This window comes from Phyllobates terribilis, unplaced genomic scaffold, assembly GCF_046119375.1.
Source record: "Phyllobates terribilis strain yellow unplaced genomic scaffold, ASM4611937v1 Scaffold_2__4_contigs__length_985480577, whole genome shotgun sequence".
NCBI classification, from domain to species: Eukaryota; Metazoa; Chordata; class Amphibia; order Anura; family Dendrobatidae; genus Phyllobates; species Phyllobates terribilis.
Window position 1 is genome coordinate 576,980,161 of NW_027362762.1, and position 25,177 is coordinate 577,005,337.

General features: G+C 46.2%; 1 long non-coding RNA gene across 1 annotated transcript in view; it reads right to left on the minus strand.

Annotated features, from left to right (window-relative positions):
* LOC141220735 (uncharacterized) overlaps positions 1-24,666 on the minus strand; it is a 33,857-nt gene extending 9,191 nt beyond the window's left edge. The window contains exon 1 of the long non-coding RNA XR_012288912.1: positions 24,342-24,666. This is a non-coding gene — a long non-coding RNA (uncharacterized lncRNA). The remainder of the gene's footprint in view (positions 1-24,341) is intronic.
* Between the last annotated feature and the right edge of the window lie 511 nt (positions 24,667-25,177).

Sequence of the window (25,177 nt, forward strand, 5' to 3'; positions counted from 1 at the left end):
GATATGCGTGGCACCCCTCATTCCCAATCCTGGTATGCTTGGCACCCCTCATCCCCAATCCTGGTATGCATGGTACCCCAACCCTCATCTCTGTCCTGGTATGTATGGTATCCCTCATCCTGGTATGCATGGTATCCCATCCCTAATCCCTATACTGGAGTGTATGGTATCCCTCATCCTGGTATGCATGGCACCCCATCCCTCATCCCCAATCACGGTATGCGTGGCACCCCTCGTCCCCAATCCCGGTATGCATGGCACCCCTCATCCCCAATCCCGGTGTGCGTGGCACCCCTCGTCCCCAATCCCGGGATGCGTGGCACCCCTCGTCCCCAATCCCGGTATGCGTGGCACCCCACGTCCCCAATCCCTGTATGTGTGGCACCCCTTGCCCCCCCAATCCTGGTATGCGTGGTCCCCTCACCCCCCAATCCTGGTATGCGTGGTACCCCTCACCCCCCAATCCAGGTATGTGTGGTACCCCTCACCCCCCAATCCAGGTATGCGTGGTACCCCTCACCCCCCAATCCTGGTATGCGTGGTACCCGTCACCCCCCAATCCTGGTATGCGTGGTACCCCTCACCCCCAAATCCTGGTATGCGTGGTACCCCTCACCCCCCAATCCTGGTATGCGTGGTACCCCTCACCCCCCAATCCTGGTATGTGTGGTACCCCTCACCCCCCAATCCTGGTATGCGTGGTACCCCTCACCCCCCAACCCTGGTATGTGTGGTACCCCTCACCCCACAATCCTGGTATATGTGGCCCCTTCATCACTTTCACACTGTACACACAAACAAAAAAAATAAACACTTATACTCACCTTTCTTCTCTGCACTCCAGCGCTGCTGCGTCCTGTTCTTCCGGAGGCCGGGAGAGGAATGCAGCACCAGAGCACCACACTGTCCGGCGCCATTTTGCTGAAGACACACTGTAAATGTGTCTTCAGTAAAATGGAGCCGGATAGCGCTATGAGCACGCGCCGATACACACGCGCCGATCCGACGCCTCACTCCTGCCCCGGTCTCCTACGAAGAGAGGCGCCGCGGCAACGCTCCTCCTGGTCAGGTAAGTATGCAAGTGCCTACGCATATCGCGATCTCTGGCGCCATACACCTCCTCTTACCTGTAACGGCTGGATGCCTGCTTCTGTCTGGAGCCAGACTGCGCGTCACACATGCGCAGTCTATCGAGGCTTCAGAGAGAGGTACGCATCCACGGTTATATTAAATTTTATATATATATATATATATACACACACACACATACACACACATATACATACACACAGTACAGACCAAAAGTTTACACACGTTAATTGCCCCTCCATCCTTCCACCCACCCCCCAAAAAAAAATAAAAAAAAAATTCAGTGGAGTCTCGGAAGATCATATATATCATTATATACAGTACAGACCAAAAGTTTGGACACGCCTTGTCATTTAAAGATTTTTCTGTATTTTCATAACTATGAAAATTGTACGTTCACACTGAAGGCATCAAAACTATGAATTAACACATGTGGAATAATATACTTAACAAAAAAGTGTGAAACAACAGAAACTGTGTCTTATATTCTAGGTTCTTCAAAGTAGCCACCTTTTGCTTTGATGACTGCTTTGCACACTCTTGGCATTCTCTTAATGAGCTTCAAGATGTAGTCACCGGAAATGGTTTTCACTTCACAGGTGTGCCCTGTCAGGTTTAATAAGTGGGATTTCTTGCCTTGTAAATGGGGTTGGAACCATCAGTTGTGTTGTGCAGAAGTCAGGTGGATACAAAGCTGATAGTCCTACTGAATGGACTGTTAGAATTTGTATTATGGCAAGAAAAAAGCAGCTAAGTAAAGAAAAATGAGTGGCCATCATTGCTTTAAGAAATGAAGGTCAGTCAGTCTGAAAAATTGGGCAAACTTTGAATGTGTCCCCAAGTGCAGTTGCAAAAACCATCAAGCGCTACAAAGAAACTGGCTCACATGAGGACTGCCCCAGGAAAGGAAGACCAAGAGTCACCTCTGCTTCTGAGGATAAGTTTATCCGAGTCACCAGCCTCAGAAATCGTAGGTTAACAGCAGCTCAGATTAGAGACCAAGTCAATGCCACACAGAGTTCTAGCAGCAGACACATCTCTTCAACAACTGTTAAGAGGAGACTTTGTGCAGCAGGCCTTCATGGTAAAATAGCTGCTAGGAAACCACTACTAAGGACAGGCAACAAGCAGAAGAGACTTGTTTGGGCTAAAGAACACAAGGAATGGACCAGTGGAAATCTGTGCTTTTGTCTGATGAGTCCAAATTTGAGATCTTTGGTTCCAACCACCGTGTCTTTGTGCGACGCAGAAAAGGTGAACGGATGGACTCTACATGCCTGGTTCCCACCGTGAAGCATGGAGGAGGAGGTGTGATGGTGTGGGGGTGCTTTGCTGGTGACACTGTTTGGGATTTATTCAAAATTGAAGGCATACTGAACCAGCATGGCTACCACAGCATCTTGCAGCGGCATGCTATTCCATTTGGTTTGCGTTTAGTTGGACCATCATTTATTTTTCAACAGGACAATGACCCCAAACACACCTCCAAGCTGTGTAAGGGCTATTTGACCAAGAAGGAGTGTGATGGGGTGCTACGCCAGATGACCTGGCCTCCACAGTCACCAGACCTGAACCCAATCGAGATGGTTTGGGGTGAGCTGGAACGCAGAGTGAAGGCAAAAGGGCCAACAAGTGCTAAGCTTCTCTGGGAACTCCTTCAAGATTGCTGGAAGACCATTTCCGGTGACTACCTCTTGAAGCTCATCAAGAGACTGCCAAGAGTGTGCAAAGCAGTCATCAAAGCAAAAGGTGGCTACTTTGAAGAACCTAGAATATAAGACATATTTTCAGTTGTTTCACACTTTTTTGTTAAGTATATAATTCCACATGTGTTAATTCATAGTTTTGATGCCTTCAGTGTGAATGTACAATTTTCATAGTTATGAAAATACAGGAAAATCTTTAAATGACAAGGTGTGTCCAAACTTTTGGTCTGTACTGTATATAATGATATATATGATCTTCCGAGACTCCACTGAATTTTTTTTTTATTTTTTTTTGGGGGGTGGGTGGAAGGATGGAGGGGCAATTAACGTGTGACCCTGCTCGGTCCACTTCTATGGGAGTAGTATTGTAGTAGACGGAGCTGAGTCACACATTATACTACTGCTCCCATAGAAGTGGGCAGAACATGGTCACAAATTTCTAGGAATGCAGTGCTGTAATGAGTGACCCCCAACTCCATTCACTACATTACTACTCCTATAGAAGTGGACAGAGCAGGGTGTAACGCATTTCTAAGGGAGCAGTGGTGTAATGTGTGACCCCGCTCCGTCCACTTCTATCGGAGCAGTGGTGAAATGTGTGACCCTGTTCTGTCCACTTCTATGGGAGCAGTGGTATAATGTGAGACCGTGCTCTGTCTATGTGTATGGGTAATGTAGTGGACGGAGCGGAGTCACACATTACACCACTGGTCCCATAGAAGTGAATGGGGCAGTGTCACGCATTTCTACGGGAGCAGTGGTGTAATGTGTGACCCCGCTGCATCCACTACATTACTACTCCCATACAAGTGGATAGAGTAGGGTCATATTACATCACTGCTTCCATAGAAGTGGAAAGAGCAAGGTCACACATTATGCCACTGTTCCCATAGAAGTGAATGGAGCGGTGTCACACATTAACACCACTTCTCCCAAAATGGTGTAACACATTTTTAAGGGAGCTGTGGTGTTATGAGTGACCCTGTTATGTTTAAGTCTATGGGAGCAGTAATGTAGTGGATGGAGCAGGGTCACACATTACATACATTAGATACTGTGTATCTAATCACATCCTGTGTGATACACTCCGCTGATCTCAATATCTAATCCCAAGATGGGATAAACTATACTTAGCCCTGTATCTAATCCCTGTGTGTTACTCTAATGGTATCTAATCGTTCATGTGGTACACTCCACATATCTAACCCCAGCTTATGATACGGCGAGCAGAACCAAGTACCAGAATCTGTGCTGCCGTCCGGCCTCGGTGACACTGTATTTGTCAGTATCACTGGCAGTCACCAACAAAATGGCTCCACACTGTGATCCTAAACTTCATCCTCTCTTATCCTGTTGCAAACACCCAGAAAGGGAGGAGAAGGTGACATCTGACACAAGTGAGCAGATCCAGCTCACATTTACTGCAGTTCTAATGTGAGCTAGTTGTACACTAGGTTTTCATGTCAAATTTCAGCAGCTGCATATTTTACTTAATTGAAAACCAAAATGATAATATTAGAAAAATAAAACATTGCTACTTTACAGATTTTCAATTGTAGAAATGTTTATTTTTTATGGCACCTTCCCTTTAAGTCTTCAAAAGTATTTTGCAAACATTTCCTGTAACTTTTAGTAAATTTTTAGTGGCTTTTTAGCACATTGTGTTTTTGTGATGTCTTTTTAAACCCATTAAGCAATGAATGGAGTGCTAGCATTTTTTTGACCTAAAAGGCTGAGGCATCTTCCGGGAATTTTTCAAGCCTTCCCACTGATTTATTCTGTTTTAAAGTATGGAGTGGGGCTGTATAGTGACAAACACCTAAAGAATTGTCCGCTCACTTCTTTTAACTGCTTGCCATTTTTGGAGACCTGAAGCTGCTAAGAGATGCTCAATAGAAATTAAGAGACTGCTTACACTTACCATTAAACTTTATGGATGATTTTCTTCCAACATACAAAAGACAAATAAATATGCAATACCATTGTGTTGGGTGAAACAAGTTGCGAAAACTATTGTTTAAATTACTTGTATAAAATCATCATTGACCCTGCTTCAAAAAACATTCCACCATGCCAAGTCACAACGCAAAGCACTGAGAATGTATTCTCCAGGGCCAAAATTTTTCAGTCAAGAGAGGAGGTCGGAAAACCTATTCAACACTCTGACTACCGCCACCCAACAACACTAGGGCACTTTCAACGCCATCTTGTATACCAGATAAAAATATATAATTTCCAATGGCAGTCAGATGCACGCCATCAGTCAATGGCACATTTCTATTATCTCCTTCTAGCATACGACGACGCACTACAATACCACCATTTGCTCGAATGAATAAGAGACTCTCATTAAGTAACAGGCGAGCTCTTTCTCGCCACTAAGATCCCCTTTCCCAACCTGGCGAGTAACTACTTCGATCCATAATATTATGCATTTTTGCTCAATTTCCTAAATCTATGTAAATCCGACTTTATGAGAGCAATGAGCTCTGCTAGTTTTATTTTTCCCCAAGTTGTTGCCCCTGGCATGAATAACTAGAATAACAGAATATTTGCATATGACGCTTATCGCTTTTATGCGAACAAGCAGCTGCACCCAGTGCAGGCCAGGATAAACTTGCCAATGTACCTCAACACCACTCTGACCAAAACCTATTCCAACTGGTCAAACCTGCACTCATTTTTTGGCCAATAATCCATATATACGTTGTTGTAACTATGAAATATAAAAATGAAAACATTTAAATCGTATAAACCTGATTTTTCTAAGACCAAATCAGGCCAAACATATGTAGTAAAACACGACAATTTCCATCTTCCCAACTTCTTTATTGCATCAATCACTGAGTTCTAGCACACTATCTCCTGTCGTGGCTGCAATACGAAAAGAATGCGTTCCAAACTGTGCAGCGTCCATGCCAACCTTACACAAACATGACTTGAAAATAGATTTAAACTGGTAATGTGTTAAAACAGCTCCAGACTTATACTAAAAATTGAGCTTTCGGTGGATGGACTACCATTAGTGTTGAGCGATACCTTCCGATATCAGGAAATATCGTATCGGATTGGATCGGACCGATACTCAAAAAGTATCGGATATCGCCGATTCCGATACCGGAAACCAATGCAAGTCAATGGGACACTAATATCGGAATGAAAATAAACCCTTTCTTTCCTTGTAGGTTAATTCTACATGAAGGAAAACAACTAAGAATAATGTAGAATGTATTGGGGGAGGTGGGGGAGACAATAAAGGCATAGAGGTTTAGCCCAATCAAATGGAATAGCAGGAATTAATATTTTTTTTTAAGACGTTCTGAGTTACGGAAATATTGACTATGTTAAGTATTTTTTTATTTTGTCAGATATTTATGTTTCACTACTTCCATGCTCTTCACCTTCTTTTTTACTTCTCCCACACTTTCTCCTTCATCATCCTCAGCATCTTTTTCATCACTTCATCTTCTTCTTCACCTTCTTCGTATTATTCTTTTTTTTTACATTCTTCATATTCTACTTCATCTTCTTCATCTTCTTCTTCTTCATCATATTCTTATTTGTGGCAGGCATTCCTGTAGTTATCTATAAAAGGTTGGACATTACACCTTTCGTTCTGCCCGTCACAAAAAATTTACAACAGGATTTGTCCGCATTCAGTTTGGCCTGCTGCAGCAGGTCTTTTCCAGGGGCACCACGAGGAGGAACGGACTCACCCCCATACACTGCTTAGTCATCTTCTGCTTATAATTTAGATATTATCTTTTGCTCTGATTTTTAGTCTTATGCTTAATGTTCTTCCGCTTTTTGTTCTGCAGCTTCTTGTATTTCTGCTTCTTGGTTTTCTGTCTCTTGTTCTTCTGTATCTTGGTGCTCGTCTTCTCTTCTTTGTCCTCTTGGTCAACTTCTTCAGGGTCATCTTCTTGGTCTTCTTCGGGGTGGTCTTCAGGGTCGTCGTCTTCGGGGATCCTCGTCTTCGGGGTCCTCGTCTTTGGGGTCCTCGTCTTCTTCGGGGTGGTCTTCAGGGTCCTCGTCTTCAGGGTCGTCGTCTTCGGGGTCCTCGTCTTAGGGTTGGTCTTCAGGGTCCTAGTCTTCAGGGTCCTCGTCAGGGAGATCTAGAGTGATTACCAAGAACCATTTCAAAAAGCTTGAACTTGGAAATGTAGCAGAAGGTACAAGAAAGCTGAGGAACTACCGAGGACCAGCTGACGGTACTGGAACCCGGATGGGTAGCAGAAGGTACAAGAGCCAATGGAACTGCCAAAGACCAGCTGACGGTACTGGAACTCGGTTACTAAGCAGGAGGTACCTGTGCCAGAAAGCACTACCAAGGACCAGCAGACGTTGGTGGAACTTGGATACCGAGAAGGAGGCACCTAATCCAAAGGCACTGCCGAGAACCAGCTGACGGTACTAGAAACCCGGATGGGTAGCAGAAGGTACCCATGTAAAAAAAAGTTCAAGGCCGCGAGCCGGCCGCAGTTACCAAAACCCACAGTCCTACAGGGGGTGCTTGTCCTATTGGCACTATGGAACCAGCCTTCATTGCCAGATCCCACAGCCCACATGGGAGTCACCTAAACTGCAGGCACCATAGAGTCGGCTAACCCGACCGCAACACGACAGGACAACGCATTGGAGGCAAAGTGACGTTGACACTACCCGGAAACAGCTGGCATGCTGGAACCAGGCTGGGCAGGAGGGAGTACCCATGCCAAAGTCACTGCCGAGAACCAGCTGACGGTACTGGAACCCGGATGGGTAGCAGAAGGTACAAGAGCCAATGGAACTGCCGAAGACCAGCTGACGGTACTGGAACTCGGTTACTAAGCAGGAGGTACCTGTGCCAGAAAGCACTACCAAGGACCAGCAGACTGTAACATACCTGGCGGCGTCCTTGCATGGTGGTCCATCTCCCACTGTGCAAGAGCGCGCACTTGATCTCCAGTCCAGAATGTCTCTCTGGCTTCCCTCCATGCTGTCTGTTTGTGTCTGTTTCTGCTGCTTAAGGGCGGCGCCCGATCACTTCCTGCTTTTTGTACCTGCTGTGGGTCACACCCCTTGTGCGTCCTCAGCCTATTGCTGTCTGTCACCTGGTATATAGCTCAGCTGCTCCTATCAATCCCTGCCTGAGCATAGTGTTTCATTCAGTGTGTGCTTGCACTCTGAAGGTGCCAGGTCCCGTTTTGTGTTCTCTTGTCTGCCTATCCTGGAGGCTGTATTTCCAGGCCTGTCTGAACACGCTCCTAGCCTGTTCCTCCTGCCTTCTAGGGGCCGATTACCTAGACCCGCTCCTGTATCTTGTCTGTCCTGTCTGAACACGCTCCTAGCCTGTTCCTCCTGCCTTCTAGGGGCCGATTACCTAGACCCGCTCCTGTATCTTGTCTGTCCTGTCTGAACACGCTCCTTGCCTGTTCGTCCCGCCTCTCTGGGGGCCGTATTCCCAGACCCGCTCCTGTATCCCGCTGCAGTGTCGGTCTCCTCCGTACACTCAGTTCCAGTCTGAACTCTTTCCTATCCTTTACCTGTTTTGCCTCTATGTCTGTTCCCTTCCTTTTTCTGCAGAGTCTGAACTCGTACCTAACTCCTGCTTGTTGTCTCTGTACTCCCGTTTGTGAGTTTGTGGTCCACTCGCTACTTCTCTGCAAGTATCCTGTGGGTATCTGGCTCTGCCTTTCTCTTCCTGTCTGTTCCGTGTGAACAGAGCCCTGTCCCCCCTGCTCTGCCTTGCTTACCGCTCCGGCGGTTCTAGCCTGCTCCTACTCCTTTGTTCACCGTTCTGCGGTTCTAGCCTGCTCTGACTCCTTTGCTCACCGCTCCGGCGGTTCTAGCCTGCTCTGACTCCTTTGCTCACCGCTCCGGCGGTTCTAGCCTGCTCTGACTCCTTTGCTCACCGCTCCGGCGGTTCTAGCCTGCTCTGACTCCTTTGCTCACCGCTCCGGCAGTTCTAGCCTGCTCTGACTCCTTTGCTCACTGCTCCGGCGGTTCTAGCCTGCTCTGACTCCTTTGCTCTCTGCTCCAGCGGTTCTAGCCTGCTCTGACTCCTTTGCTCTCTGCTCCGGCAGCCTTGCTCCGCTCGGACCCTTTTGCTCGCTGCTCCGGCAGTCTCGCTCCGCTCTTATCCTTTTGCTCACTGCTCCGGCAGTCTTGCTCCACTCTTGCTCACCGCTCCAGGCGGCCTCGTCCTGCTTTACTCTTGCTCACTGCTCCGGCAGTCTTGCTCAGCTCTGACCCTTTGTTCACCGCTCCTGGCGGCCTTGTCCAGCTGTACTCTTGCTCACCGCTCCAGGCGGCCTTGTCCTGCCCTGTTCTCGCTCACCTCTCTGGGCGGCCTCACTCTGCTGTGTTTGTCCGCCACATCTGTGGTTCTGTTCCTGAGTCCCAGTGTGTACTGGGTCCTATCCCGCCAGTGTCCCTACCTGCTAGTGCCTCCCTGTCTGCACTCTAGCTGTGCTTGCCTGTACCCCTCTGCCTGTATTGTTCCTGAGTCCCAGTGTGTACTGGGTCCTATCCCGCCTGTGTTCCTACCTGCTAGTGCCTCCCTGTCTGCACTCTAGCTGTGCTTTTCTGTACCCCCCTGCCTGCATACCCGCCTGCCTGCATACCAGTCGTGCCTGCCTATACCCACCAGTCTGTGTGCCAGCCTACCAGTCTGTTCCTGTATTCCCCTGTGTGGGTCAACAGCCGTGTCCGGGGTCTGTCCTGGAGTAGCACCTGGTCCCTCTGCTCGGTTCCTCCTTGGTGCACTGGCGTCGTATGCCGTCGTGCGACCCTGGTCGGATCGGGTGAATACCTAGTTACGCCCCTCCAGGCATTCACTCTCCGGCACGGTCCAGTGGAATCACTACAATCACACGCACACGCCGCTCAGCCCGGGCGTGTGCATTACACAGACGTTGGTGGAACTTGGATACCGAGAAGGAGGCACCTAATCCAAAGGCACTGCCGAGAACCAGCTGACGGTACTGGAACCCGGATGGGTAGCAGAAGGTACCCATGTAAAAAAAAGTTCAAGGCCGCGAGCCGGCCGCAGTTACCAAAACCCACAGTCCTACAGGGGGTGCTTGTCCTATTGGCACTATGGAACCAGCCTTCATTGCCAGATCCCGCAGCCCACATAGGAGTCACCTAAACTGCAGGCACCATAGAGTCGGCTAACCCGACCGCAACACGACAGGACAACGCATTGGAGGCAAAGTGACGTTGACACTACCCGGAAACAGCTGGCGTGCTGGAACCAGGCTGAGCAGGAGGGAGTACCCATACCAAAGTCACTGCCGAGAACCAGCTGACGGTACTGGAACCCGGATGGGTAGTAGAAGGTACAAGAGCAAATGGAACTACCGAGAACCAGCTGGCGGTGCTGGAACCCAGGGTAAATACTAAAAACAGAGGAGCCAGAGGTGTATTTGGAGGAGGTTTTAAATCAGTAGTACAGGGGATGTGGACAAAGCAGGAGAATTTGCCGGACACACAGCTGGGGATCAGCTGACGTTACTGAACCCCAATAACACTGGAGCAAGCATTGACTGTGCAGACGGCACTTCTGAGCAGCAACTAGCGGTATTGGAGCCCAGGGTAAATACTAAAAACAGAGGAGCCAGAGGTGTATTTGGAGAAGGTTTTAAATCAGTAGTACAGTGGATGTGGACAAAGCAGGAGAATTTGCCGGACACACAGCTGGGGATCAGCTGACGTTACTGAACCCCAATAACACTGGAGCAAGCGTTGACTGTGCAGACGGCACTTCTGAGCAGCAACTAGCGGTATTGGAGCCCAGGGTAAATACTAAAAACAGAGGAGCCAGAGGTGTATTTGGAGGAGGTTTTAAATCAGTAGTACAGTGGATGTGGACAAAGCAGGAGAATTTGCCGGACACACAGCTGGGGATCAGCTGACGTTACTGAACCCCAATAACACTGGAGCAAGCGTTGACTGTGCAGACGGCACTTCTGAGCAGCAACTAGCGGTATTGGAGCCCAGGGTAAATACTAAAAACAGAGGAGCCAGAGGTGTATTTGGAGGAGGTTTTAAATCAGTAGTACAGTGGATGTGGACAAAGCAGGAGAATTTGCCGGACACACAGCTGGGGATCAGCTGACATTACTGAACCCCAATAACACTGGAGCAAGCGTTGACTGTGCAGACGGCACTTCTGAGCAGCAACTGGCGGTGTTGGAGCTCAGGGATAATACTGAAAACAGAGGAGCCAGAGGTGTAATTGGAGCAACTTTAAAATCTGTAGTAGTGAGAATGTGGACAGAGCAGGAGAAATTGCCGTCCGCACAACAGGGGAACAGCTGACGTTACTGAACCCCAATAGCACGGCAGCAAGTGTTGACTGTGCAGACGGCACTTCCGAGCGCCAACTGGCGGTGTTGGAGCTCAGGGATAATACTGAAAACAGAGGAGCCAGAGGTGTAATTGGAGCAACTTTAAAATCTGTAGTAGTGAGAATGTGGACAGAGCAAGAGAAATTGCCATCCGCACAGCAGGGGAACAGCTGACGTTACTGAACCCCAATAACACGGCAGCAAGTGTTGACTGTGCAGACGGCACTTCCGAGCGCCAACTGGCGGTGTTGGAGCTCAGGGATTACAGTTCAGGTGGTAGAAACATGAACAGAACAGGAGACCTGGATACTGTTGCCAACCAATTATTTATTCTGGAAGAGGACTGGCAAATTCATGAGAGATCCAGGCCTTGTTCATTTTGAGAAAAGTAAGCCGGTCAACGTTATCGGAGGATAGTCGCATGCGACGGTCTGTTAGTACACCACCTGCGGCACTAAAGACGCGTTCCGATAATACACTAGCAGCAGGGCAAGCTAGCACCTCCAATGCATACTGACTAAGCTCTGGCCATGTATCCAGCTTACAGACTCAAAACTTGAAGGGAGAAGAGCCGTCTGGGAGTACACTAAGAGGGCAAGACATGTAGTCTGTCACCATCTGACGGAAACGTTGCATCCTGCTGACTGGTGCCGTCTGTGATGGTGTAGACATTTGTGGCAGCGGGGAGACAAAACTTTGCCACATTTCGGCCATAGTGGTCTTGCCTTGTGCTGAGGCGCTGCTTCTGCTCCCTCTTTGTGCAGAGCTTCCTCCACTGCCTCGACGCACTGAGCTGCTTTGTAAAGCACTAGCAGCACTGCTCTTGGTTGGAATGGAGAACATGATGGAATGCACCAGTGCGTCTTGGTACTCCCGCATTTTACGCTCCCGGTTCAACGGTGTTATGAGGCTTTGTAAGTTGTCCCGGTAGCGACGATCTAGGAGGGTGGACACCCAATAATCAGCCGTGTTGAGAATGTGGGCGATGCGGCGGTCGTTTCTCAGGCATTGCAGCATGAAATCAACCATGTGCTGCAGACTGCCAACTGGCCAAGAAACGCTGTCCCCTGCTTGAGGCGTGATCTCTGCCTGCTCTGCATCACCCCACCCTCGCTCTAGATACTGACTACTAGAGCATTGTGTACCTCCCTCCTCTGGACAGATGTCTTCCTCATCCATTGACTCCTCCTCATCCTCCTCACAAAGTGTCCCCTGCCTAGGCCTTTGTGAGGAACCACGTTGCGCAGACTGTAGAGAAGCAGATGGCATTTGTGACTCCTCATCCTCCACCTCTTCCAAAACCTCGTCCCTTAGTGCTTGCAGTGTTTTTTCAAGCAGGCAGATAAGGGGGATAGTCATGCTGACTAGTGCATCATCTGCACTCGCCATCCGCGTGGAATAATCAAAGGCACGCAAAACGTGGCAAATGTCCTTCATAGAGGCCCACTCAGTGGTGGTGAAGTGTGAACGGCGCGCACTGCGACTTGTTTGCGCCTGCTGCAGCTGGTACTCCATTACTGCTGCCTGCTGCTCACACAACCTCTCCAACATATGTAACCTTGAATTCCACCTGGTGGGTAGGTCACATATGATGCGATGTTCCGGAAGACGTAATCGGCGCTGCAGAGCTGCAATGCGTGATCTTGCATTGCTGGAACACCGCAAGTGAGCGCAGATCCGGATAGTCCCTCAAAAAGCTCTGCACGACCAAGTTGAGCACATGTGCCAGACATGGGATGTGAGTGAGGTTGCCTAGGCCCAGAGCTGCCACCAGATTTCGGCCATTGTCACACACTACCATGCCTGGCTGGAGATTCGCTGGCACAAACCACACGTCGCTCTGCTGCTTGATGGCATTCCAGAGCTCCTGCGCTGTGTGGCTTAGATTCCCCAAAGAAATTAATTTTAATACGGCCTGTTGACATTTGGCCACGGCTGTGCTCATATTGGTCACCATAACAGGTAACCGTTCACGGGTCGATGTGGAGGTAGACCGTGACGGCTCCTGCAGCGCTGATTCAGAGGAACTGGAGTATGAGGAGGAGTCAATGTGTACAGACTGGATTCCTGCAATCCTTGGAGTTGGCAGAACACGTACAGCGCCACTCTCAAGATCTGTTCCCGGCTCCACAACATTTACCCAATGGGCAGTGAGGGAAAGGTATCGTCCCTGTCCATGCTTACTGGTCCACGCATCGGTGGTCAGGTGGACCTTGCTACTGATGGCGTTTAGTAGCGCATGTTTAATTTTTCCCTCCACATGATGTTGCAGGGCAGGGACGGCTTGCCTGCTGAAATAAAATCGGCTGGGCACGTTGTATTGTGGGACTGCCAATGCCATAAAGTTACGGAATGTGTCAGTCTCCACCAGCCTGAATGATAGCATTTCAAGGGCCAGAAGTTTAGCAATGCCAGCATTCAGAGCCTGTGCTCGGGGGTGGTTTGCCGAGTATGGGCGCCTTTTCTCCCATGCCTGTGCTAACGATGGCTGTAGGCTGGCCTGGGAGTGTGAGGATGACTGGGAAAGTGGTGCTGTGGGTGGAATTACACTGTGTCTCTGTACAACAGTGCCAGAGATTCTTCCATGGCGATCCTGTGAGGAAGCCGAACCAGCTGTGTGTGAGCTGGAGGAAGAGGCTACAACACGAGCTGAAGAGGTGGTAGGTGGCGCTGTAGGTTGGCCTAGGTCTTCAGTGTGTTTTTGTAACTCCACCACGTGCTTGGTCCGCACATGTTTCCACATATTTGTGGTATTGAGGTTGCTGACACTTTTCCCTCTTTTCACCTTCTGATTACACAGCTTGCATTTGACAAAGCAAATGTCATCTGCAACTGTGTCAAAAAAGGACCAGGCACTGCAAATCTTGGGAGCGCCCGCTTTGGATTTTGGAAGAGCCATGCTCCTAATGGGTGTCGAAGTGAAGGCTACAGGTAACCAAGTCTGCCCCCTCCCTCTCCCTCCTTTTTGGGCCGTTCGGGGAATCTCTTCCTCAGAGCTGCTCCCACCACCTTCCTGTCCCTCACGCCATGATGGGTCAAGGACCTCATCATCTACAACACCCTCTTCAAACAACTGCTTCTCCTGGGTAGTCTCGACAGCACAGTACGCACCAGAAAGTGGCACCTGAGTCTCATCATCAGATGCGTACTGAGGTGTGCTGCTGACCATAGGCACTGGCCCACCCGCCTCTTCAGATTCAGAGAGACAAAACGGTTGCGCATCACTGCATACTACCTCTTCTTCAAATTCTGGAATTCTGCTTGGCTGGCCCCCTCTTTCCAAGCCAAGAGATTCAGAGAACAGAAGTAGAGATGGCTCCTGTCCAGGGCTCTCTGACTGCCTAGACAATTTGGCAGGTGGTGAAGAGACAGATGGGTGCTCTTCAGTGCTCAGGACCTGAGAGGATCTGGAACTAATTGAAGTCGATGCGTTAGCTGCCATCCATCCGACAACGGCTTCAATTTGGTCCTCGCGCAGCAGTGGGGTACGGCTAGCTCCTACAAAGCTGCGCATAAAGGACTGTTCCCTGGTAAAACTGGGGGATGCTGAGTCACTGGTGCCCGCAGCAGGCACAGAATCCCCATGTCCTCTCCCTGCAGGCACAGAATCCTCACGTCCTCTCCCTGCAGAAACTCCACGCCCACGCCCACGACCACATGCCTTACTCCCTGCCTTCTTCATCTTGGTAGACTGATAAAGATAGGCAGAAAAGTACTAAGGGCTTAGTGTGCTTATTCCTGAACAGCTGCTAACAGGTATAAGAAACACTAATTTTATAAAGTGTGGACTAGACTTTAATATGAGCTAATGTGGCCTACACAACTGTAAAGTGGAGTGTTTGGTGAACTTTATTTAGGTTTTTTTTGTCACAAAAAGACACTGGATGTGCCTAAAGATGTAATAACGATTGTAATAGCTACAAAAAGTTTGTGATACTATGTAGGAAGGTAACCTACAATGCAATAGATGAGGCTACAAAAAATAGGCTAATACTAATCTGGCTGGGGCTGCAGGGCCCAATGCTGCAGAAAGGCTCCTCTAACTACTCCTATATAGTGTGTTTGGAACCAATTTAGCTGAATACGGATGGAACCACCACACTAATAAGAGAAATCAGGAAAAATTATGAATTGGCAAAAAAGGACAATGTATGAGGCAGTGACACACACTGAGTGCACTACAACCAGACGTGGTTGAAGCACACACTACAGGGTGAGCTGCACTCACACATCAGACCTTGCAGACAGCGGTGAACAGTACAGATGCAGAGCACTGTGCACTAGCGCTGCAAGACCAAAAAAATTTCTCTATCTACTCCTATATAGTGTGTTTGGAACCAATTTAGCTGAATACGGATGGAACCACCACACTAATAGGAGATATCAGGAAAAATTATGAATTGGCAAAAAAGGACAATGTATGAGGCAGTGACACACACTGAGTGCACTACAACCAGACGTGGTTGAAGCACACACTACAGGGTGAGCTGCACTCACACACACAGACCTTGCAGAAAGCGGTGAACAGCACAGAGAACTGTGCACTAGCACTGCAAGGCACAGCGATTTATAAAGTAGCTTGGGTAAAGCAGAATAGACCAAATAGGTAGCTAAAACTGTCCCTCAGAAGAACAGCATCCTATCCCTAACTGAATTCACAGCAGAGTGAGCTCAAAATGGCGGCGGCGGCTTTTATGGTGCATCATGACATCATTTCAGCAGCCAATCACAGCCATGCCATTAGTTAAGATGCCTACATGCCTAACAGGATGTGCCCACACTTCTTAGGATCCTCATTGGCTGAATAAAATGAAAATGGCTCATTGCATTATGGGAACTTCCGATTCCGGTATACGATATTGCAAAAGTATCGGAATTAAGTATCAGAATTCCGATACCGCGAATATCGGCCGATACTCGATATTTCAGTATCGGAATGCTCAACACTAGTAATTATATACCCCAATCAACGTGGGTTGTGCTTTGATACATGCGTATGAGATTATGTAAATAATATGTTATCTTTGGCGCAGAATAATTAAATAACAGGTGCTTGTCAATACATCTGCAGGATATTCATGATGTATGATACTCCCAACATCCTTTCTCACTGATAGTACTGAATACAGTCCAGGTCATGGTGAACTTAGGGAGTTTCCTGGTGGTGATATATTGGGACTTTATTTTGTGTACAGACATAGGACAAGTATGATAATTATAAACCAATGAGCCAATTCTTTATGAAGGTCATGAGAACACTACAAGAAAACAGAACAAACTAAAGTATTGCTAAATAAGGATTATCTGACTGAAAAACAAGTCTTCTTAAAGGCAATGATTGAAGCTGAACCATTATTTTAACAATTCCCCTCTTTTTATCATTTTGTCATACTGTCTGTCCCTCATGTCCCTACCTAAATTCTAGGCCTGCAAATTAACCCTACTTCACGACATCATGGGGCTAACCCTCCGTATGTAGTGGGATGCCAGTCCTGCTGCGCATCCGTTCAAATTAATTTGTTATCAGACCCACTATCCCTTACTTTCCCTACCATTTTCTGAGTATAGTTGAGTATAGTTGCTATATGTATAGAGGGAATGTCAGGTATATGTCTACTTTAATATAATAGACTGCTGTGTATATACAACTATAGGTTATATGTTCAATATCTTTGAGTAAATAGTAGCAGAGAGTTCAGCATCTATCAGGTTCCATCCTCTGCTAGTAGGATTTGCTTTTCAGACCAATGGCTTTGCGCAGAACATACAATCCGATAAGTCTGCTGCAGTCATCTTGTTGCAGAAGATGCATTCTCGCTGTGCTGTGGTTATTATTGTAGTCAGTACTTGGTTTTGTTTCACTTCAGTATCTGTATCAATTTTATGCTGGGATTTACCCGGAAAACACTTACAATTAGAAGCAAGAATTTTCTTTATCATTATTACAGAAAGTTTTATGATTATTGCAACTACCACTATTACAAACACAGCCTGGATCAAGAAATGTATGACCCTACTTATCCATCCTCCAATTCCCCTAAATAAATTTAAAGGATTCATCCAAGACAACCACTCGGGGAGTGGTAAATTATCTAAGGTATTTGCTTTCCGCACACCTTCTTTGATCCGTTGTGCTTGCTCTATATCATGTGTGACTTGCATTAAACCAGTGGGATTTATAAAATGGCAACATGCTGGACCTACAACCTGTCAGAAACCTCCTTGCGAGGCAGTAAGATAGTCCAGCACCATAGAATGTTGATTGGTTATCATTATCAGTTGTTTCATGTAGGCAGATTCTACATTGATTGCATTAAATAAATAATTAGTTATATTATCAAAAACGTTCCCCAGCTCCTCTATCATCTGGGCATTTCTCATTGTGCCAAAGGTTACCCCCAAGGGACCAGTTAACACCACTCCTGCCTTGAGATACCAGGGTGTTCCCATGAGATGTTTTCTCGGGGGGGGGGGGGGGGGGGGAGTTATACTCCTGTTTGCAAGCATATGGCTGGGCACATTCTTATAGAGGAAGTCTCCATCTTCCCAAACCCATATGGCAGGCTCTAACCTAGCCAATGTACAGGTGCTTTCTGCACCTTTGGGTATCCATCTTTAGTCCTTGTCTCCACATACTATATACACGCCCTTTGGTAACTGAAATTGAAACTCATTTAGGAAGGCCATAACAATAGTTACCAAACGTACTGTTTGTGGGTATAAACACCAAGAATCCTCTAAGTCGGTAGTAACTGCTCTATAGTATTGGAGAACCAAACATTGGAGTTGGGTGTTAATACTTATGGACATTTCGGATGCCCCATCTCCCAATTGGCCTTCCCTTGTCTCTTCATCTACATGTATAGCTCCCTTTTCTGTACACTGGTGGGTATCTCCTAAGGCAAAGAGGTGTACCTTTTTCCAATTTCTTTGGATATGTCTTTCCAGGCAAGTTGGTTTACATTGCTGACCACCTTTACTAACATCATAAGGAACAGGGTGTTTTGCTGCGAAGCTGAGCTTCAATTGTTGATCAGGTATTTTCCCTAAATAATGTCTATTACTTTCCTTGTTTCTCCATGTACCTTTTGTATTTTTGATTTGAGTGTACCATTCAGTCTTTCCACCCTACCACTGCTCTGTGGGTGGTAGGGAGTGTAGAAGGACTGTTGGATCCCTAAGGCGTCCAAAATTTCCTGACAAACTTGAGAAGTGAAATGGCTGCCTCTGTCACTCTCTGTTCAGAGAGTAGTTTCTTGGCTACTGTTTTAGCATTAGCCTTTGCAACTGGCCAGGCCTCTGGCCATGATGAGAATAAGTCGATACAGACAAGCACATACTCATGAATGCCTACCTTCGGGAGCTGAATGAAATCTATCTGAAGTCGCTGAAACGGGTATAATGGTCTCACAGTGCACTTTGGTGGCACTTTCACTGTTTTTTCCACATTGTGACATGCACAGATTATGCATCCCTGTATGAATTTAACAGCAGCATAGTGGAATCCTGGTGCTACCCAATAGATTTTTACCTGACTTACCATTGCATCCTTGGACTGATGGGTTGGTCCATGAGAAAGAGTGCACATCATAGAGTACAGGGATCTCGGCAGACAGTATTTGCCATCTGCTCTCCACAGTCCATCCTTTCCCTGTTTAGCTGAGCGTTTAGTCCATTCTTCCTTTTCTGGTGCAGAGGCCTGATCCTGTAGGCTCTGCAAGAGATCCAGGTCCACACTCCCAGACACTTGCACGGTGTATGTTTCTACTGGGAGGGGCAACAGGGCTGCAGCTTTTGCAGCTGCATCCGCCCTCCTGTTTCCCTCAGCCTCTTTTGTGCACTCTTTGGTGTTAGCTTGTACCTTTACAATAGCAACCTGTTTTGGCAACTCCAATGCTCTGAGGAGTTGTGCTACTGCTTCTGCATTCTTTATGGGTTTACCAGAAGAACCAATAAACTTTCTGCTTTTCCATATGGGACCATAATCATGGCAAATGCCAAATGCGTAACGACTGTCTGTAAAAACATTCGCAATTCTGTTTTCTGCAATTATACATGCTTCAGCGAGTGCTTTTAACTCAGCTTCCTGGGCAGACATTCTAGGGGACTGTGCTTCATCCTTCAATACTTCATTTTGACTGACTATGGCATAGCCTGTATGGGGCTTCCCATCTAGGTAGTATCGGGAGCCATCTACATATAGCTCTAGATCCGCCTCGGACATTGGTGTTTCTTGTACATTGGCCAGTGGTTTAGTTTCTGCGTCCATTAACTCAAAGCAGTTATGCTCAAAGTGTAATGTTTCATCATCAATTGGTTCAGGTATTAGTATGGCAGGGTTAAGAGTCGTACACCTTCTGATAGTGACATTTGGGGGAGTCAATAATGCCACCTCATACTTGGTCAATCTGCTCATGGACAGGTGTTTTGTCTTGGCCTGGAGCAGAAGCTCCTGTACTGAATGGGGAGCTTGAATTTCTAGTGCATTGTCTAGCACTATATCAGCCACCTTTTCTTTGAACATTACACAGGCGGCTACCGCTCTGATGCATGAGGGTGCCCCCTGTGCAACAACATCGAGCTGAGCAGACTAGTATCCTAGAGAACGATGTCTACCTCCATGTTTTTGGGTGAGCACACCTTTAGCATGCCCCCCTGATTTATGACAGTAAAGGGAAAATGGTAGGCCGTAGTTGGGGATTTCTAGTGCTGGTGCTGAGAGAATGGCGTCCTTGAGCATTTGAAACCCCTGTTTTTCTTCTAGGGTCAGCAAATAAAACTGACCCTTATTGCATGCGGAGAGCACGTCAAATAGGGGCTGCATCATGGCAGATGCAGAAGGAATCCACTCTCTGCAGTAGCTGACCAGCCCCAGGAACATTCTTAATGCGCTGGAAGTTGTTGGTTCTACAGCCTGACTGATTGTTTTTTGTTGTTGTTTTTTTCCTTTCTGGAGTGATATGTTTGAGTGGGAAGGAGATACAATGTCCTAAGAACACTACTCTTTCCTTTGCAATTTGCAGTTTTTCTTTGGATACCTTGCAACCTTCATGGTACAAGAAGATTAGTAAAGATAATGTCTCTTTTAAACATACATCCTTGCTTGGGGTACACAACAGTAGATCATCCACATACTGAAGTAGCTGAATGTCTTGATTCTCAGGATCCCAAGAGAGAAGTACTCCTGCCATTGCCTCTGAGAACATGGAGGGAGAAGTTGCTCCCCACTGAGGTAACCAGGTCCAGCAATACTGCTTTCCTCCATGGATGAAGGCAAACAGCAGCTGGCTCTCATAATCTATTGGCATTGAGAGGAAAGCATTACTGAGGTCAATCACTGTAAAAAATTTTGCATTAGATGAAATTTGATTTAATAGGGTATGTGGATTTGGTACTATGGGTGTGTCTACTACCATTAATTTATTAATCTCTCTCAAATCATGGACCATACATTCCTTCTTCTAGGTATTCATTCACCTGTAGTGCAATTGCTTCTGTTTGTTCCTTGCTCAGGGGATATTGTCTCATACGTACCGGTGCAACATGAGGCTTCAACCTAATTGTCACTGGGGCTATTTTTAACAGTCCAACATCCGTTTTATCTTGTACCCATAGTACGGTTGGTACGTTACCAGGCATCTCCTGTATGTCGTCATCGAGACTTGTATCCACCTCCTTTTCAAGTTGAATTATTGACATCATTGTTGATATTGTTGTTTCAGATAATGGACCTGCAACGGTAACACCTTTCTTTCCAAATTTAATGATTGCATTCATTGCATTAAGAATGTCTGCACCTATTAAATTTCTAGGATATTTATCTGAGACAAGTAGATGGGTACATAAGTCAATAGCATGTGCTATCTTTAATATTTACAGGCTCAGTTTCCTTTAGATGTGACCCTTCTCACCGTACCCAAAACAGAAACCCTTTGTTTACAATCCTCTGGGTCCATTTTTTTTCGTCTACCCTTCCGCCTAAAGTAGTTCGAGTGGCTGACTTCACTGTGTCCTTAATAGTGTCCTGAAAGGCATCTGGGTGTATATTTACCATAATTGGGGTGACCTTATCTTTCTTTTTCTCTTATTTATGGCCTGTTCTAATCCTCTGAATGTGGATATTGACTGCTCCAAGGGGCATATAAGCATTCTGGGTGCAGCTTAAACACCTCTGCCCTGAGGTCTTCTCTGAGACCAGTGATAAAAATATTTCTCAGAAACCCCAATTCCCTTGGATTATTCAAATTATAATCTTGATATTTAAACAGAGCTACGCACCTAGCATGGAATTTGTCTACAGCTTCCTCGGGTTCTTGGAATATCTCTGGCAGCCCTGAGATAAGGCTTTCTGCCATTGTTTTCGTAACTGCATTCAACCGGAGAATAAACTGTTTCCCCGAGTCTAGAGTTTTAGTGTCATCTAGTAGTCCTTGTATACCATTTCCTTCATGGACTTGTTTAACTTTTTCCACAAGCGGCACTCCACCATTGAGACTACAGAGCGGTACCAGATCACTCCACGTAGCGTCATAGTTCTCAGCTACCCCTTTCACCGCCTTATAATATCCTATCGGATTTTTATACATGTCTGGAAAACTATTTGCCATTGACAATTGCTCTGACCTAGACCATGGTTTATACCAAGTGGTGGTATCCATTTTACCTGTTGTCCTGCATCCCCCTGTGTACCCCTGGTTGTTTGTGTAATGACTGGAAATGCGGCCGTCTCTGGTTTTCTTTTGTCGAGATTACAGTTTTCACACTGAAATATTGAATTACTATCCTGACATCCTGGGCAGATCCATGTTTTAGAGCGTAGTGCTATTGTTCCTCTTAGCTGCTGAGTGCGAGGAGGGGCTGTGGGCTGCATGTGTGTGCCTGCGTTCTCCTCTCCACCGTCCTCCTCACTGGCAACTGAGCTGATAGCCAGATTTTCCCTTTCTCTCTCTTTATCCTCTACCCCCCAAAGTCCCATCCTTGCCTACTTTTAGTTTTAAAATTATTGTCTCACGTGGAGTCATGGATGGGGATGGTGTCATATGCAGGTGAAGGGATCGGTCACTATCTGTAGTAGATGTAGTACTATGTGGGGGAGAGAATTGATAGGTGTCGTTCTCGGGAGGACTTTGTTTCCTCTTTGTTGGGGTGGAGAAACTATCAGTAGACCCAGATGGGATCCCTGGAAAATGGTTTCCTATAGCGTAGGCGGGGGGTTTCTCAGGTGTACCTGGACTGACTGGAAGTGGCGGATACAAAACGCGAGAATACTGATAGCCCTGTTTCTGCGGCATCAGGACGGGTGTCTGATACTGCGGCATCAGAACGGGTTGTTGGGCATAGGTGTAATGAGGTGAGTGTTGTGGCTGTGATGATATGATCGGATACATCGTGGGTGATGGGGATGGAGATTGGAGAACCTGATTAATTGATTCGTCCATATATGGCATAGTGCTGGCACTATGTATGGTTGTTGGGGAGGTAGAAACCTCGGACAGTGATTTTTCTTTCTCAACACTTACACTTGACTCTGACCTATCACTTGGCTCTAATCTATTCTCTGACGGAGTGGAGGGCGCAGCCTGGATTTGACCTTGTTCCCGACTAGGTGTCGGGGGTTGTATGACATGAGATCTGCTTCTGATCACTACCTGATCAGTTTCATAGTCATCATCGGGAATTAAAAGGGGATGATGTCTCTCACTAGTTCTCAACCAGGCTGCAACCTGTGCTCCTTAATCATGCTTATCAATCCATTGTGAATGTTCCTGACTGAACCGTTTCCATCTCTCAGCATCTAGGCATCCCTTGGCTGGCATACCAGCCCTTTTCAATATCTTTGTTGCATCTTTTACAGCTGCCCTGCCATGCTCCCTTCTCACAAGATCACACATGGTGCACCTCGGATCCTTATTCCTTGATCTGGAGACTCGAGCACCCATAACAGGATTTGTCAAGGGTTGCGATCCCTATCTTCAGTATCCTGCTATATAATCAGCTGGGTCAACCAGTCAGATACGTTAGCTGGTTACCCCTGATTCAATCAGCTGGATCAACTGGTCAAGTACGTTAGCCAGTTACCCCTGATTCGAGGGCCTTAAGCTGAACTGCAACTCTTTGCTCTGCTCTGATGCCGAGACAAGTTCTTCTAAACAAATAAATGTAGAGTATTATAAACAAAACCGTTCCAAAAGCAATCGCTATATATTCTTCATACGTCTGGGTCAGAGTCCTCACTTGAAAAATATCCTACGTCTATTCCTAAGTCCGTGCCAATATTGGCAAGATAATTATTATGAGTAATAATATCCTGTCACACAGGCATATACCATCTGCTTTCTATAATATACTGCCACTCTTTACCTATAGTGTGTGGATGTGGAACAATATGGCAGGGAAAACTCGGTATGTAACGTTACTTCTCCTATACTGGTGTGCACTTACAGGGTACAAATGTATCCTTTCCAGAAACAAAGCAGTATCCCTACGATGAGGCTTTCGCTTTCTCACTACTGTAACCGAGCATAAACACTTTTCACAAGTCATGTATGCTTTTCCAGCCTATCAATTATTCATTTCTCTTAATCACCACTTCAGTCATTAACACCTCCTCATTCTCCACCACAGCACTTCTCGTACTCCAATTCCTATTAAAATTTTCTAGGGCAAGTGGGCAAAATAACTTTATATCCTGTGAATCCTGGATTCTATTTATTACTCTAGTTGAATCAATATCACAATATTCATAAATGGTATAAGGTTCAACAAAACAATGACTGTTAATATTCACATATACTAACGTAAGGAATGTATTATCTTCCTCCCGTAGCCCCCAACCTTCAGATTCCACACTAATCTCGCAGCTTCCTAAAATGCGTGACAGCTCCATTGTTGTATTTGCTAACCAGAGTACTACACTCACATTCAGCACACGTCATCTAATCACTTATATCTCGTACATTTTTTCTATAATAAGCATGAACTTAACACAGTTACACTTAGTATGAACGTTAGTTAAGTTGGAAGCTGCAATGATTGGGGATTAGCTGAGGTAGAAGTACTATATATATATATTATATGAAATAGTTAATGCATGCAAAAGTGCAGAAATACGATATAGTATTTGAATTAGTAATTTTTCCAGTTATGTGAAATTGTTAGTAATAATATATATATTAAAAGAAATTAATAATAATAATGATAATAAAATTGCTACCTGAGGGTTTCCCGTTCAAGATCCCCGGAGACTGACCTAGATTGACTCCACCTCTCCTGGAGAGAAATTTGCTCAGAGTGTTAAGGCCACTCACTTACCCGGCCGGGGTTTGTTTCTGTTCAGGATAGGGGTAAAGCTGTTGTTCAGTCTCAGATTAAATTAAAAGGAAAAAAAAGGAAATAGATCTCGCTGAAGGGCCTCCAGCTGTTAAAGACGGGAGGGGATCTCACTTCTTCTCAGGTAGACAAAAGAGATTACCTATATAGATTTCCTATAGGAATGACGCTTCAAATAAGACACTCACTACAGACTGTCTCAAGAGAATGATTCTGTTTATTTTAAGATGTAATGTAATTATATACCCCAATCAACGTGGGTTGTGCTTTGATACATGCGCATGAGATTATGTAAATAATATGTTATCTTTGGCGCAGAATAATTAAATAACAGGTGCTTGTCAATACATCTGCAGGATATTCATGATGTATGATACTCCCAACATTCTTTCTCACTGATAGTACTGAATACAGCCCAGGTCATGGTGAACTTAGGGAGTTTCCTGGTGGTGATATATTGGGACTTTATTTTGTGTACAGACATAGGACAAGTATGATAATTATAAACCAATGAGCCAATTCTTTATGAAGGTCATGAGAACACTACAAGAAAACAGAACAAACTAAAGTATTGCTAAATAAGGATTATCTGACTGAAAAACAAGTCTTCTTAAAGGCAATGATTGAAGCTGAACCATTATTTTAACAGGTCTTGATAAAACGCAGTGGACCTACACCAGCAGATGACATGGCTCCCCAAACCATCACTGATTGTGGAAA